Consider the following 13,504-nt stretch of genomic DNA (forward strand, 5'->3'; position numbering starts at 1 on the left):
TACATTTTTGAAACATTCAGTGCTTTGTTATATATATAATATATATATATATATATATAATCAATCAATCAACATACAAATTTATATATATATCAATTAAAGTTTATGCATATATAAATACTGGAAAGTAAAGTTCTAAATGTCATAAAAAAAATTTGTATGTTGATTGATTGATTAATGACATGTGCCGTGCCTCACATTTGGAATATGGTGTAAATATTGGCTAAGGGATTTGATGGTTCAGTACTGCTAGATGGATCTGCGAGCGGCCCCAATGATCCATAGAAATGAACATATCAAATAAACAACCCAGGGAAGACCAACATGAGGGAGACGAGGAAAAACAATAGTAAAATAATGTCAAACAAAAACCTCAAACACCTGAATCCCCAAATTCTGAGCGTTTTTTTTTTTAAATTGAAAATTTTTTAAACATATTCCCCTGCATAAGATCCAATATTACATACAATCTCAGACTCCAAAGCAATAATTTTCAATCTTTGTGTCCAAATTCATAGATATTCACGTGCTCTAAGTGTACTGTGTGCGCATACATGGAGGCGACACTGGCGAAATGTGTGCGGGACAACCTACGCCACTCCGTGCACCGTAACGCCATTTTCATGTGCGAACGCCTTTGCGCTCAGTTTCCATCTGAGGTTAGCATTAAAGGGTATAAATATTCAACCACATTTGATCTTAATGTTGAGATATTCGAATACATCTGGGATTGTTGGTTCTACTACACAACTGCATTTGGTCTGGTTTTTGTGAGCTCCTTTTGTAGTTTGTAGCGTTGATTAGTGTCTTTGCTTTCATTTTTTGGGTGGAGTCGAAGTTGTGGGCCGCATCGTTTCAGGCTTGAGCTGAATAGCCTTGGAGAATTTACTGTTGTATATGAATGTGGTGAAGGTTAAATGTTGCTGAGAATAGCAGGATTGAGTGATGGAAAGTAACAAAGAATTTTTATTTCCACGGTTAGTGATTGTATGCAAAATGGGTTCACTGGTTTGGATTTTTGAACTCTATAAAGTTGATTCTTGTCGGATCAACTCTACATAAGTTGCATACACCTCCATGCTTATCATGTTATTCAAATATTTTTTGTGGGTAAGAGAAAATCTTGAAACTGTTTGTGAACGAATAAGAGAATCTGGTTTTGCTAACTGCTAGCTAAATGATGCTAGAGTCAATTCATTGTTATTGCATATTGTTTTGAAGCCATGCTAATTCATTATTTTAGATATTTTTTTATTGCTGCAATTCGGTTCATCCCTCTATAATCTTGTGCCATACATTTGTAATTTAATTAATACAGAGGATGATGTCTTGTCGACTGTACCAAACTGCTGCTAAATTTGGCTTGAGTTGCATTCTTTCCTTCATGATTTACATTTTCTTATGTCAAATGCAGACAAATTTGCAGCTACTTGCCACTTGTTACTTGCAAAACAATCAGGCACACTGTGCATACCAAATTTTAAAAGGTATATTTTGAATATTACCTTGCTATAACTATAAGTGATCTTGACCAACTGATCTTATCGAACATGTGAGCCATTATCCTGTTATATTCTTGGGAATATTTCAGAATCTCCAATTTTTTGGGAGTTTTGTGAGAAGAGTTTTAGGAAAATAAAATGCGTGCATAATTTTGTCACGGAGAAATAAATTTTAACTATAGATATGAAAACGCTGACCCCACTCAGTGGGATAAAGGCTTGTGTGTTGTTGTTGTTATGTGTGTGTGTGTCTATATATATATATATATATGAAAACATGCCAGAAATTATTGATAAATAATTTTAAAAAGAATAATCTGAAATATAATTCAATGTAATTCTAAATCGCTTTTAGGAAACAATGAAAAATTTAGTTAAAAGTAATATTATTCTGGGAGATGTGAAATCCTAGAAAATTTTGATTTCCGAGAATATCAATAAATGATAATGCATGTTTTATTTGGGGGATGAGAAAATATTTTTAGAAATGAAAGTGCTATCTTTGTCTTTGAAGTGCTATCTTTGTCTTTGAAGGAGCGCATATGGCATAAGTAGAGTTTTTGCCAAAATAGAAAAGTTTCCGCCAAAATTACTTACTAAAAAAAGAAATAAAACATTTAATTAGTTTATTTAATATTTCTTAAAAAAATTAGTTGAGTATTAAAAGTTATCTCTTAAATAAGATTTTCAATCAACATTAAATTACCACTTAATAATCATAAATGTTTGACCTAAATGCACGTTATTTCGAGATTACCTTAATTTGAAAGAATTAATGCATAGTAGTTTTCTTCCAAAATCATATGTATATTGTATCTCTTGATCTTCTTAAAATTCAAATAAGAGAGCCCAATAAATTAAAACATATATTCAAGAGGGTTTCAAATAGACATTAAATTACTCTCAATAAACATATCTATTACCCTCAATAATCAGAAATGTTTGATACTCAATGCATGCAATTCGAGATTTTCATAATTTGAAAGAGTTAATGCATGGTATAATTCTGTCAAAAGCACCATACGTATAATTTTTGTCTCTTGGGCTGTCTTATTTGAATTTTAAATTATAAATAATGTAATGTTGCATAATATATTGGAAACCAATTTTATTCTATTTATCTTACTAAATTTATGTAATTCAAAATTGAATTCCGAAATGACTTTTTTTTCAGCATCATACGTGAGTTGAATCCTTCTAAAATGCAATGTACGTTTAAATTTAGATTTGTTCGTTATGAACTATCTACATTTGGAAACAACAAGAACAATAAGATATTAAGTTTTGAATCTGTCTTTCCTGGTCGAGAAATGAAAAATATTATTCTCCTATTTGTATAAAATTTTAATTATTACGCATTTACTATGCGATAATTTTTTCCTATATTACAAAGTTCACGGATACATGGTAGTATAAAATGTCCCGTAATGGAAATGATTAAACCAATTCTAAAGGAAGCATCTTATTAGAAGATACCTTATAAAACTTATTAGCATCGTTTTAGAATACGTCAATACAAATAGTAAATGTTAATAAAATAACTTTTTTGTTTTATACATAATTTACTTACAATCACATATTTCACTTTTCTTTAGGAATGATAGGTTTTTGTGTACATTATAGAGAGATTTTGTGGACAACCTATTTGGATAAAGATATCGATGAAACAATTGTTGTTATCTTTCAGATGTGTCGAACACGTAGCATTTCACAAAATTATTTTTGAATGGAGATTTAGATTGTAGGACCGAGCGCTTGCCGCTTTACCAAAAGCTATAGCTAGTGGTAATGGTGCAACTCAAATCTTTTAAACCGCACATCAGCTCAAGCACCACGGTTCGATCGCTCTACCAAGCTGAGACAATTATTGCACCCAACAATCTCCCTCCCAATAATTGCACTCCTTGCAAGCAATGAGAATCGAACCCGTGACCTTGGCTTTGATACCAATTTTAGGACCGAGATGTAATGTTCGTTTAAATTTAGATTTGTTCGTTGTTATGAACTACCTACATATGGAAACAACGAAAACAATGAGACATTAAATTTGAAATATTTCATGATCGAGAAGTAAAAAATATTATCTTTTATTTGTGCAAAATTTTACTTATTACGTATTACTAATGTGATAATTTTCTTCAATATTACAAAGTTCATGGATGCATGATAATATAAAATGTCTTGTAATGGAAATGATTAAACCAATTATAAAGAAAGTACGCATCTTATTAGAAGACACCTGATAAAATTTATTGACATTGTTTTGGAATACATATAGTAAATGTTAATAAAATAACTGTTGGGGATTGATATAGAGTTTAGATGGGGGTGAATAAACTCGTTCCTTTGTTGGACGTTTTTGCAAAGGGTGTTAGAATCCTGTTAGAGATTATAGCTTATCTTGTTCGAATAAATATCCAGCAGATCACAATAATAAGTGCGGAAACGATCTGATGGTATGAGGTGAAAACAATAAAATAGTAGGCAGTAGACGGTGGTTGTTTATGGAAATTCGAAGATGAAATCTTCTACGTCTATCATTCTTCTGTTTCCAGAAGGTATCACTAAAAGACTTTAGTTATTACAGTACAACTCTTGTACACACCCACTTCAGTAGGACTTATCATTTGCCTACTGAAACTCTTAGCTTCACAACACAATAAGACGAATACAACAAAGTTCTGAAAAATACTCTTTTCCATATTACAAAACTCTTCTCAATAAGATATAGTAAAGTGAATAATTTGTGAAGAGATAACGAAACAGCAGCACAATATGATCTCAGAAGATTAGATAATTGCTATAAAGAGTGTGCTGCTTTTCGGTATGTTGAGCTTGAAGATAAGTAGTAGTTCTTGATTGCTCAAAACAACGTTGGATATAGAATGTGTTCTTTGAAAATGATAAGCGTTGTTTTCTATATAGGATTGATCCTTATATATATAGAAACCTATAAACAAAACGGCTTTTTTGACTCTGAGTAAATCAGTTTTATCACCGAAAAGGGTCCTGCAAAAAAGCTTCAGAATAATTAGTCTTTGTTTCATACCAAAACTAGTAAGGAGCCTTAAATGACTTCGTGCAACATTAAATGGTGCAATTAATACTAGTACTAGGTAAAGTAACGGTAGCATTTAAGACTTGTAACTATCAAACGAAAGACGTTGAGTTCTTCTTTCTGCTTAAGCTAAGTTCTGCTTCTGCTTTTATAAGCCGTTAAGTACTTGAAAAATACTGCTTCTGATTAAGCGATACGAGAGCTTTTGCTTATTGTACTATTTTCTGATTTAGCTATCACTGCCTACTGGTTTTGACTCTCATCACCACAATTAAATTAAGTCTAACAATAACTTTTCTGATTATATATAATTAATTATGATCACATGTTTTATTTTTCTTTCGAAATAATAGGATGTTGTGTATATTACGAAGAGATTTTGTAGATAAAATCACAATCCATTTGGATAAAGATATTGATGAAACAATTATTGTTATCATTCAAATCTGTCAAACACGTGCCACGTCATAAAATTGGTTGTGAATGTGGATTTAGACGAAATTACTGAATTTTTAAAAAAGTATTTCTCATTAATTTTATTGAATGTGATTTAAAAATATTTTTTTATCACATGTTAAAAATAATAATATATAGCTTCTCGAAAATTAAAGAATTAAATATGTATTAAGGTTAGTTGTCGACATCAATACACTAAACACGATAAGCATCATGTCATTGCTTTAGGCTAACACAATCTAAAATTTTGATATATGATGGTGATTATTAGCCAAAAAATTAATCGACATGCGTTGTATTTAAGAAAGTTTTTTAAAATTAGCGAAAAAATAGTTTTTATTTTTTATTTTTTATATTATTTTTTTCAATTTAAATTTTTATTCATTTTTCACTAATTTTTAATAATAAACCACGGGTTAAATACTAGTAAATATTGTAAGCCCAGATAGTGCCATTAATGCTGGGATTGCTGGCGTGCTCTTTTGTCATATTCATAGTTTTTTTCTATCGCCTAAACGTTCTTAAATATGAGTTAACACATTTTATCCCTTTTTGGTCTCTTGCTATGGAGTAGTCATGGTAATTTTTCTGTTTCTTAGGTTCCGAATGGAGCTGCTGGCCATTACCTTATTAGACTTGTAGTCAGGTTTTCCACATGTTATACTCCCTTCTCAATAGTCATATTCACAGGGGACCACTATTGATTATCCTATTCATTCCATTTAAATGGATAAACCATCTAATAAATTGCGCTGCGATTTTCTTCTAAATCTCATTACCACTTGAAAATTGGCTTGGGATGGTATCACAAGACTTCGTCGGTAAATTGTGATTTTCCATGAGTTGAAAATATTTCATGTTTTGTAGCCTTTGTTGTGCTTATGTTTTGCATTTGAGAAAACCCTGGGTTTCTTGTAAATTTAATGCACAATTTTCCTATTCCATTTCTTATGTTGGTGGTTTAATAATGTATAACTAATGTTAATTATCCAGAAATTATCAGTACAAAATCTTGAGTTCATTTTTAATAATAATGGATGATAGTGTAATATGCATGTTTGTATCTTATATTACATGTTGGCCCTGTTTGAAGTGCATTTTTTTTGCTAGGTGGTAGAAATTTGAACAAACTATTGGACTGAACTGCTGACTTAATACTCGGACTCTTCTTATTTTGGGAGAAGTTGCAGATTTTACCTGTAGTCATCCATATATTGGACATTTACTGACTACTGATTATCGTTGTTTCATTTGATTGTAAACGATAGTTGATGTATGTCACCCTCTTTTTTAACCCAAGATTATTGTAAAATTGTTTAAAATTTGCAGGAAATATTTATGTTACCATTTACCAGCCTACTATCTTTTCCTGCATCGGGTTGTTTGGTTTAAAAATTGTTGCATGCTTGCTGAAAGTTATTTGGTTGGCATAGTGACTTATTACCTGTTTATTTATCAGGGAAATTATATATATATATATATATATATATTAGATACCAGAACTACTAACATCATAAACTATATTGTACTGTTAGTCTGTTACCGTATTTATTAATGGAGAATCAAGATAAGAATTGGATATTTTTAAATTTGTTTTAATAATTGTTACAGGTATACTGACAGAAGGCAAAGTGCTATTCATCACTTTAACCAGGCTTTAGCATTGGATCCATTATTATGGACTGCTTATGAGGAACTTTGTATGTTAGGTAATATGTAGAATAATTTTGTGATTTCAAATATTTGCTACATATGTTTGCTGCATTTGGCGTTTGGAGTTTTGAAGTTTTCTTGGTCATCATATTTGGCTACCAGTCTTTTTGGACTATTTCAAGTATTTTAGCTTGTAATAGCTAGCGATTGAAGTGATCTAAACATTGAGCATATTTCAGATTTGTCTTTTACTTTGATTTGACGGGGCATTTTGATATCGAAGATACGAAATATACTGTTACTTTTCACATGGGTTTGCAAACTTTACAACTGAATTCCTCCTGGCAGTTACTTTAACCTCAGTCATAATTTTATGATTCAGGAAGTTCCCTAAAATATTGCAGTAGATTTTTGGCCGTCTGGTTATTGTTTAATTGCTGAATAGGTGTTCCTTGGATTTGTAGCGACTAAAAACATCAAATTCTCTATGTTTAATTTAAAGTTTAGATGAGATGATAATGAATATTCCATCAAAGCCAGAAGTAGGGAGGTCCTGAGTACCTATGTTTTCAAATTAAAGAATTTTTTTATCACAAACTTGTCTTCATACAGGGAACAGGACATGCACATCAGGGCGTTTGTCATAAACATGAGATGCCACCATCCTATCTCATTACTTGAGCTTTGGATAGACTCATGTGGAATATTATGAATTTATCTTTGAGGAAGCACTCTTTATGATTCTCCATTCTTAAGAGAGTAACAAGATCGGAATATGAATGCCTATAGGTTCCTTTCTGTTATTAAAGTATATACTCTTTTTTCCACCTTTTGCTAGTGCATCAGTTATTTTTCATTAATTTTCCTCTGTTTGCTTCTCCTGCTTGATAGGTTTTATTTTTTGACCTTGTGTTTAGCTTTGCTTTGTGGATTTGTGTTCAAGGAAATTGATGGATTCCTATTTGAGTATTATAATTTGTGTCCAAGTGCAAAACGAAGAAAGGCAGAGATATAAATTTTTTTTCCCAAAAATACCATCTGTAATAATTTTTTTTTGTTCTAAAGCAATCTGCTTATCTATGACATCATATCTATAATTCATTTTTTTGACAAATAAAGCTGGTTTCAAATATGGACAATGTATTAGTTTTTCTTTTACATTTGAAGAAGCAAATCTACAATTATAGCTTCTGTCAGTAATCATGTTCTCGATGGTATCCTATCCCTTATGACAACATTTTCAATTTTTCATCCATCCTACTCAAGAACATCGGTCCCCCTTTTGTTAGTTAATTCCCAAGTTGTTGTGTGTTATATTCATATTTTATTAATCAGACAACAGGGGAACATTTCAGGTGAAGCTGAAGAAGCAACTAAGGTTTTTGATGAAGGAGCTTCTCTGTGCATCCAAAAGCAGTATCAACACATAGAATTATCTTCCCAGAATTTGCGGGTATCTAGTGAGGATCATGATATTGCTTCTACCAGAAGTTTAGGCTCAGCAGATGACATCACAAGGCAGTTGCACGCACAAGGCAATAGCTTACAAGATATATCTAGAAACAATCACGGAGCAGCTTCCAGTCAGCTTCTAAATTGTGGTTCTGCTGGTTTACCATTTTATAATACACCTTCTCCAATGGCTACACAATCACAGGTATAATAATGTCTATTATGTTATTGTTTTTTGTTCTTTGGAATTGGGCTTAATCAGAGTTGATTGCACTTCTTTTTAACTCCTCCAGTAGCTACGATATCTTATATGTAGCTATGTAAGGTCATGATTGTTGGTGTTGCTCTTTGGTTGGGCTAAGACATGGCAGTTTGCATTTTTATGAAAGACGCAAGGCACAAGAAGGCCACACAGGCCATGGAGTATAGGTTCAAGGTGTCATGTGATGGATGCATCATGTCAACGCGGGACATACTAATGTATAAATTCTAAACGTAAATGTATGTAGAAAACCGCCATGTAGCGTCTAATATGTGATTTTCAGATTGGTCTGCATTTCACTGAAGGTTTGCATTATGTTGTGCTACCAGGTTTCAAGAACCAAGGTCACCTGTCTACCTCCCCAAAAGGTGACTATTTGCAAAAGTAGTATCCTGAGTTTAACGCACTCCTTGTGAGCTTAATGCGCATGATCGTTTGCACTTACCTTAATATGCTCTAGGTTAAATCATGTCATCTATCACAATACTTGCCGGCTAAGGTTGCGGAAATATCCTTCTTTTATGTGTTTGGTCTGCATAGTTCAAGGCCACAGATCCTAAAGAAACATTTAATGATTTAAGTATCAATCGCCTCACCCTCTAAAATGTTAATACTTTAGAGAAAGTTAGAAATAAAAATATTTTCATATTTTTAATTATTTATTTCCTAAATACTTAGGAATAAATTTGTATTTTTCCTTTAGTTACGGGATTGTGCCTAGAAAATAGCTAAAATACTCTGTATAAATTAGTAGACCTTAAACAATTGAAAAATAAGAAAAAATTATGAGAGTTTCAGAATATACTCTCGTTCTTCCTACCATGAATTTGCTTCCTACCATGAATTTGCTCTAAAACTCTGAAATTCAATTCACCATTCATAAATTGAATGGAAAAAATTATTTGGAGTGGCCTCAGTCAATTAAATTAGTAATAGACGTCAAAGGAAGGGTGTGCTATTTAACCGGAGGAGTTCAAGAACCAAAGAAAGACGATCCAACAATTCTCTGGTCATTGCTTGGCTCGTAAACCCCATGGAGCCATCAATTGGTAAGATTTATTTGTTTCTACCCACGACAAAGAATGTCTGGGAGGCAGTCAAAGAAACCCACTCCGATCTGGAAAATTCATCACAGATTTTTGTGTTGAAGACCAAAATGTGGCAGTGCAAACAAGGTGAGAAGGGAGTAATTGGATATTACAACTATATGAACACACTATGGCAAGAGTTAGACCTCTGTTATGAAGAATCATGATAGTGCAAATCTGACGGTGTCAAATTCCTGTTCTTGGCAGGGTTAAACCGTGAATTGGACGAAGTCAGAGGATGTATCTTGGGCAGAAATCCTCTTACCATCTTTGAGTGAAGTATTCGCAGAAGTGCATCGAGAAGAAGGGAGGAGGAAAATGATGTCGAATGATAACGTATCACCCACTATAGAGTCCTCGGCATCATTGATCGACACAAATAATTTCCCTAGCACTCAATTTCGACAAGATAAAAATGAAGAACTTCGGTGCGATTATTGTAAACAAACCATGGCATACCTAAGGGAGTTGTTGGGATTCACATGGTAAGCCTCCCAACTGGAAACCAAAGAATTTTAAACCGAAGGGACGTGGTCGTACAAAAGCTTATCTGACTGTAAAAGGACAGAATAGCACAAACATTTCCCATGGGGCACCAACTTTCAGTAAGGAGCAATTAGATCAATTGTTCCAATCCTCACACCTTTAACGCTCCACTTCTGCACCAACATCTTTTTCACTGGCATAAGGTAATCATTTACAATATGTTTTTAATGTGTCCACCTCATTCTTTCACCCTTGGATAATGGATTCAGGTGCTACTGACCATATGACTGGATCTTCCAAATTGTTTTGTTCTTATTCCCCTTGTGCAGGAGATCAAAAAATAAAAATATCAGACGGTTCTTTATCAGCCATTGCTGAAAATGATCAATTGATATTTCCAGTACTTTGACACTGCATAATGTCCTACATGTTCCTAATATTTCGTGTAACCTACTGTGCATTAGCAAACTAACCCGTGACTTCTGAAACATAAAATCGTTATTTACAATAGCTTAGTCTGATCTGAAGAACTTCAAGAAGTTTGGCCATGACAACTGGGTATAACTTTCTGATTAGTGTATTCCAGTCTGTTGATGGTGTTGGATGTTAAGATGGCCGTTCCAATTTGATGTTTTGGCCCCAATCCACGTGTTTTATATGTTACCGAGTCACTTTACCTCTATGATTCAGCATTTGAAGGAAGATATGGAGTTGAGTTACCTGGCTCAGGAGCTCGTAGCTACTGATCGTTTAGCTCCTCAATTCTGGTATCCCACCTAAACCAGCTACTTTTAGCTCCAAACTTTCTTTGTAGATGCTTCACTTTTATGTGGCTTTTTCTGGAAGTATTTATACATAATTTATGCTAATCTGTATGCGCTGCAGATGCAATAGCTGTTATTTTTGCTTCTTGCTGACACGATGCATAATTTTTTTTGGATGGATTCTAATTATATTGATTTAATAATTCTATCATGAAGTAAAATTGATTTATGCATAGTGTCACCGTTGACATTTTCTGTAAGATATGTTCTGATTTTAGAAATAATACGATATGGCAGGTGTGCTCTGGGGAATTGCTATAGCTTACAGAGAGACCATGAAACCGCTCTTAAAAATTTTCAGCGATCAGTGCAGTTAAATTCAAGATTTGCTCATGCCCACACCCTCTGTGGTCACGAGTATGGTTCACAATTTTTGTTTCCTGTTTCTGATGTACTTTCCTTCTGAAGGTTATTTTAATCATTAAATTTGTATGTCTGAACAGATTATGTTTCCTTGGAGGATTTTGAAAATGGTATTAAGAGCTATCAGAGCGCCCTTATGGTAGATTCCAGGCACTATAATGCCTGGTATGGTCTTGGAATTATCTATCTTAGACAAGAGAAGTTTGAGTTTTCAGAGCATCACTTTCGGATGGCTTTCCGAATCAATCCGCTTTCCTCTGTAATAATGTCATACCTTGGAACTGCTTTGCATGCTCTGAAGGTGAAATCAAACATAATAGGGTGGAATTCCTATTGATGTTAGTTTTGTTTCATTATTAACAATTAACTAATCCCTCTATATCGACAGAAAAATAACGAAGCACTGGAAATGATGGAAAGAGCTATTTTAGCTGATAAGAAGAACCCTCTCCCACTTTATCAGAAGGCCAACATATTAGTCAGCATGGAAAATCTTGATGGGGCTTTAGCAGTTCTCAAGGAGCTCAAAGAGTATGCTCCATGCTAGAGCAGTGTTTATGCATTAATGGGCAGGATATACAAACGGCGAAATATGCATGACAAACCCATGCTTCATTTTGGATTAGCATTGGATTTGAAACCTTCTGCAGCTGACGTTGCTGCCATTAAGGTAACAATTTCCTTATTAAAAATGGAATCTTGCCGAGGGTATTGCAATAACTTTGTTGCTACTAGCATGATAAATATTGCTAAGATTCATTGATTTTATCCAGAAAGTCCTAACGAAGGAAGATTCTTTTACATTAACTTTGGAACTATTGTAGCGACTCAGTTCACAAAAAAAATCCTCAGCTACACCTCTAAGAGTAGAACTGCATAATGCGGCCTTTTATTTGTGCTACAACATAGTAGTATTCATCGACTTCATTTTGACTGTTTTGTTTTGTTATTGGCTCGTGGTGTTATTTAGTCGTCGTATGAAATGTAGCTGATATATTATTAAACATATCAGAAGATTTGAAATTTTTTACCCAATACCTGATAATTCTACTATCTAATGTCCACTTCACTCTGTCATCTCTCAGGCTGCCATTGAGAAACTACATGTACCAGATGAGTCAGAGGATGTCTTGTGAAATCTATTTAGTGGAATGCAGAATTAAAGACAATTTGAATGGCACATGGGAATCAACTTGTGTATTGATATGCTCGTGCTTTCGGCCGGATGCTCAACAAGCACTGCAATGCTTGCACATATTTCGTTGAGGACTTCTAGCAAATGGCAGTTCCTGAAACAACGGTATAATTTGCAGCAACGAGTATGCCTGTTGCCACAACAGGCGTGATTCCTCCATGTATCCATATTCTCCCAATTGAATCACATTCGCTGAGAGTTGTGTTTTCTTGGCTAGATGTATTTATGCATTAAGCTGGATTTTAATTATATTATTACATTTTGTTTAATTAAGGGGTCTCTTATTTTTTTCAAAACTTATTTTCGTTGTTTCGAATCCATATATATTGCATGAACACGTATGATTATTTTTAATACATCCAATGATAATAGAGTAGGTCTTTTGTGAGACGGTCTCACGAATCTTTATTTGTGAGACGAGTCAATCCTACCGATATTCACAATAAAAATTAATACTCTTAGCATAAAAAGTAATATTTTTTCATAGATACCCAAATAAGAGATCCGTCTCACTTACGATTCGTGAGATCGTCTCACACAAGTTTTTGTCATGATAATAACATGTATATTGGTCTTCTTCATATAAGAAATCTATATACACAAATATGTGTGTGTGAGTGTGTGTGTGGTAGATAATAGGATAAATATCGACATTAATTTCTATTTGCAGCAGTTACTCGTATATACATATTCATTAAATCTATTTATAATATATATTTAATGTATACCAGCGCTACTGGAAACACAAATACATATATGTGTATATATATATATATACACATATACACTTATAATATATATACACTTATAATTTTTAACATATATATATACATACATATACACTTATAATATATATACATTTATAATTTTTAACATATACATACATATACATACACATATATATATATATAGACACACATATACACTTATAATTTTTAAAACGATTAGTATATATGACAATAAACGAACTTTTGAGATCAAATGCTCATCGACATTTAAATACGGTGAAAATAAGTAAATTATAGAGAGATTGACCTTGTCTTGCCATTTTCTACCGCCAAATTAAACTCTCGAGACTAACTTTAGAAAGTTCGAGAAAATTAAAATTTCCTTGAATTGCCATGCATATATATGACAAAAGAGGTTCTCTTATTTTTTGAATTGA

General features: G+C 33.0%; 1 pseudogene; it reads left to right on the forward strand.

Annotated features, from left to right (window-relative positions):
* The first annotated feature begins 245 nt into the window (after positions 1-245).
* On the forward strand, positions 246-12,632 carry LOC142538303 (cell division cycle protein 27 homolog B-like; annotated as a pseudogene).
* The last annotated feature ends 872 nt before the right edge of the window (positions 12,633-13,504 follow it).

This window comes from Primulina tabacum, chromosome 3 (genome assembly GCF_025594145.1).
Source record: "Primulina tabacum isolate GXHZ01 chromosome 3, ASM2559414v2, whole genome shotgun sequence".
In the NCBI taxonomy this organism is placed as follows: domain Eukaryota; kingdom Viridiplantae; phylum Streptophyta; class Magnoliopsida; order Lamiales; family Gesneriaceae; genus Primulina; species Primulina tabacum.